Source organism: Zingiber officinale, chromosome 3A (genome assembly GCF_018446385.1).
Source record: "Zingiber officinale cultivar Zhangliang chromosome 3A, Zo_v1.1, whole genome shotgun sequence".
Lineage (NCBI taxonomy): Eukaryota > Viridiplantae > Streptophyta > Magnoliopsida > Zingiberales > Zingiberaceae > Zingiber > Zingiber officinale.
The window spans coordinates 68,607,886-68,612,393 of record NC_055990.1 but is presented as its reverse complement, the minus strand read 5'-3'; the positions used below and the strand labels follow the sequence as shown (position 1 = coordinate 68,612,393).

Below are 4,508 nucleotides of genomic sequence, written 5' to 3'. Positions count from 1 at the left end.
GGTAAACAGATCAGGTACGATATAAAAATATAGATACACATGTCAGATAATAAAAATCCAGAGTCTAGTCCTAAACTCAGTAAAGCATGATATGCCACTTACTCTAGGAATTAAGGTAACCATGGCAATAATCACAAGGCATAAACATGGATACATAACAAACGACAAAAACAAAACATGCTATGGGTAACAACCGTGACATACCAAAGGCAAACATGATCATTGCTTGTAGCTATAAAATACTATGCATATCTAAATGACAATATCATAAAAGATAAGTCAAGAGGTACTCGCCTCCAAATAGCAGGTCTAATCCAATCAAGACCAACGTCAAGATGCTCGTCTCGCATCAAAGTCCTGTGTCACCAATATATATACATATTTTATTTAGCTACAATTCTTATAAATAGCTAAATAAAAATCTTTAACCCCAAATTAAGGAAAAACCCTAATCAACACATAAACATAAACCCAATTCATACTTAACCAATAGTATCAAATTCCCTTACACCTTACCTCAATATAACAGTTCTTGCTAACACTGCTCACGATTCCAGCTTCATAGAAAACATCCATACCTGTTGACCACCCAACGAATGCCCCCAAATCAAGTACCTAGCATGGATCCAATGCCTAACTAGTAATCAATACAATACAGAGATCAGGAATAAGATGGAGCTGCTGTCTACCCAATCAAATACCCAAAATCAGCATTTGTTGGTTGAAATTCAGTAAGTTCACAGTGTTTCCGAATACATCTGCCCCCTTCTACAAATCGGATAGAAAGGTAAACAAGATAAAGATACTCACTGGCTCAGATCTCGGGCACATGGAAGACAGAGCAGAGATTAGGGCAAGGGAGGCATGACCACAATGAGGAAGAAGGTGCGGAGGCAGTAGTGCGATGGAAGGACTCGCCACTGGATGGCTGGTGAACCGACACTAGGGCACAAAGATGATAGCACTTCTCGGGTCGAGAGAAGGCAGCGGCGGCACTAGGATCTCCACAACAATGGGCGCCGGCAGATGAGGGGTTCGGCAGTGGCGAGAAGTGGCTGTCAGAGGAGGAAGGGAAGAATTGGTCGACGGTGGCATAAAGGTCGCCGGCGGCAAAAAATCTAGGGCACAGAAGAAGGGGAAGAGGAGAAGGAAGGGTTGCAAAAACCCTCAGCCACAACTTTAATATCGGAGGAGGAGAACCGGCAGGGGAAGGGCGGCGGCGACGCATCCGCCCCACCGTAGGGCACGGCTTCGGTTCGGCAGCGGAAAAAAATGAAACGGCGACAAATAAAGAAAAGGAAAAAGAAATAGAAAAAGAAAAATAAATCCAACTTTTCCTCACTTAAATGGGTAGCCTAAACAGGCCTTTCCGGGGCCCAAATTTATCCCCGTAAACTCGTCCATACAGTCTCCGAAAAATTCCAGAAAAATTTCTAAAAATTCCAGAAAATTCCCTTATCATTATTCGTCATTTTTCAGTATTTTACACTCTCTTTAATCTTTTGTAGATAGTTATAAAAGGAAAGATTTTAAAATTTTAAACTCTCTTTTAAAACCATGATGATGGCTATAAAAGGAAAGTTTTTAACACAAAATCAAAAACTCCCTTTTATTTTACTTTGACCGACCCCATGATTGGTCACCAAGCATGGTTTGGTCGACCCCTACTTGGGCTCCATGAAGGGCTTGGTCGGCCACATCTTGGACACCAAGATGTGCTTGGCCGGCCACAACATGGACTAGAAGATGGGCTTAGGGTGAATACAAGGCTTTATAGAGGCTACAACAGGGACTGAGAGGAGGAATTGATTTTGGTTTCCCAATGAGCTTGAACTTCCTATGTTTGCCCTGAACACCCAACTCAAGTTCATCAATAATAACTCATACCACTAAAGAGTTATTATTGAACTACCACACCAATCCCATATTACATTATGGGCTCCTTCTTATTATGAGTGTGTTAATCTCCCTGTGTTTAAGATATCGAATGCCCACTAATTAAATGAGTCACTGACAACTCACTTAATTAATATATAGCTCCAAGAGTAGTACCACTCAACTTTATTGTCATGTCGGACTAAGTTCACCTGCAGGATTACATGACAATCCTTATGAGCTCCTCAAGGGAACATCATCAACCTAGATTACTAGGATACAGTTTTCTTGTATAATCAACAACAAACCATATAAATAATATTATTTCTCAACTTATCGGGCATATTGATCCAACTGAATAAATCTTACCTATTGATAAATTAAAGAAATAAATACTAAGTATATGCGCTTGTTATTATATCGAGATTAAGAGCACACACTTCCATAATAACAAAGGTCTTGTTCTTTTATGTAGTTAGTATAAAAAGAAACAACCTCAAATGGTCCTGTTCAATACACACATAGTGTACTAGTGTAATTTTATAGTTAAGACAAACTAATACCAAATTACACTACAACCACTCCAATGGTTTACCCCATTCCATCTTGGTTGTGAGCTACTATTTATAATTTATAAAGAACTGATTACATGATCTTCTGTATAGCACATCACACCATGTTATCTACAATATAAATTAAATGGACAACTGTATTTAACATAAATGCAGACATTTGACCAATGTGATTCTTATTTCAAACTAAATGTTTATACCAAAAGCTAGGCTTTTATTATACATCCTAACAATGAGAGGTTGTGAACAATGAATGAATAACTCTTCAGGGGGAGAGTTTTTGATGTTTACCAAAGGGAGAGAATGTAGGGTTTAAGTTAGGTCTTCATTACTAAAAGTGGAAGTTTGTCCTCTAGGAAAGGAAGAGAATGAAGGAAACCCTCATTCATGCTTTGCCATGAAGAAGAAGTTGAGACTATGGGATTAACCTAACTTAAATGTATTGTCAAATATCAAAAAGGAAAAGATTGTTGGTGCAATATCCCCTAGGTAAAGGTTGACCAGGTTGACTACGCTTGAGTTAATTCAAGGTTGAGTCTTGATGTTTGGGTTTCGATGTTTGACAATATATGGAGATTGTAGTTGTAATTGTTCGTGTGTGGAGATTGATCAAGTAGATCAAGGTTGACCAGATACTTGATTGATTAGTTCTAACTGGAGGTTAGGCAAGGGCAAGTCCAACGAGAAGGTTGGCAAAAGATGAAAATCTAGGTGGGTCAGTGTTAACTAGACACTTGGTGTTGAAAGTCCTGGTGAGTGAAGCCAAGCAGATGGAAAATATTGGTGAGTAAAGCTAGGTGAAAGATCTAGTAAGTGAAGCTAGGTAGAAGGAAAATCCTGGCGAGTAAAGCCAGGTGAAAGCCCTAGTGAGTGAAGCTAGGTAGAAGGAAAGTCCTAGTGAGTGAAGTCAGGCATGTGGAGGTCCTGATAGGTCAAGGTTGACCGGACATCTAGTGTTAGAAAATCCAAGTGGGTCAAGGTTGATCAAACACTTAGCATAAGATGGTAAGTCCAAGTGGGTCAATGTTGACCAGACACTTGGTGCAAAGAGAAAAGTCTAAGTGGGTTAAAGGATTGACCGGACACTTGGTGAAGAAGTCTCAATAGGTCAAGGTTGACCAGATACTTGGTAATGAGGAGTCCCAACAGGTCAAGGTTGACTGAATGTTGGGTAAAGCAACCCTAGACCTAGGTTTGGTAGTTAGGGATCAGTAATTGATTAGCCTAATTGATTACCATAGCTTAAATGATTAATCGATTACTATAGCTTAAGAGAATAGGCTAATCGCTTAAGCTCGGAATCGCGAGAAAGTATGCATAATCGATTGGTGTAATAGATTAAGACACCATAAGTGATTAGGGTAATCACTTACGGTGCCTTTTGGTTCGAACAGAAAGTTTCTGTTCGAAGCTTAAGCGATCAAGTTGATTGCTTAAACTATTTCTCATGATTGAATAGAATGTTGCTCAATCAATCTGGCTAATCGATTCAGCAATGCCTAATCAACTAGGGTAATCGATTAAGATTGAAAATATAGCTATTTATGCAGGTTGCTGATGTGATAATTAATTAAGGAAATTCTTAATCAATTAAGGTGCCAACGGTAACCCTAGAAAAGGGTTTTTATAGCAGCGTTTACACGATTCTTCTCCACACATTTCGTTATATCTTTAGCTTTAGAAGATAAGTGTTTTAGCACTTTCCAACTATTCCAGAGGCATCCACAAGCAACAAGAGATCAAACAAGAAGAGGTTTCAAGTTATTTTTTTATATTTACTTCTTGTTTAGAGTTGTATTCTTGTTCTTGTTTTGTATGAGAATTCTCTGCCTCCAGTTGTTCTGAGAAGGAGTTGTTTTTCATAGTGGAGAGTGCGTTGTGTGTGGATCCTTGGATTAGTCACCTCTTCTTGAGATGGATACCAAGTAAATCTATTTGTTAGCATTGGAGAGCTTGACTTCGAGTTTTATTCGGCTGCACATCATCTACGAAGCAAGCGAACGAATGCAACAAGCTATTCAACCCCCTAGCTCCGAAGTGACCCAACATATATCTCATGTT

General features: G+C 39.1%; 1 long non-coding RNA gene across 1 annotated transcript; it reads right to left on the bottom strand.

Annotated features, from left to right (window-relative positions):
• Positions 1–217: 217 nt before the first annotated feature.
• Positions 218–1,279, bottom strand: LOC122053812. The gene is made up of 3 exons (XR_006132374.1): positions 811–1,279; positions 517–615; positions 218–357 (listed from the first exon to the last, which is right to left on the bottom strand). It is a non-coding gene; the product is annotated as an uncharacterized LOC122053812 (long non-coding RNA).
• Between the last annotated feature and the right edge of the window lie 3,229 nt (positions 1,280–4,508).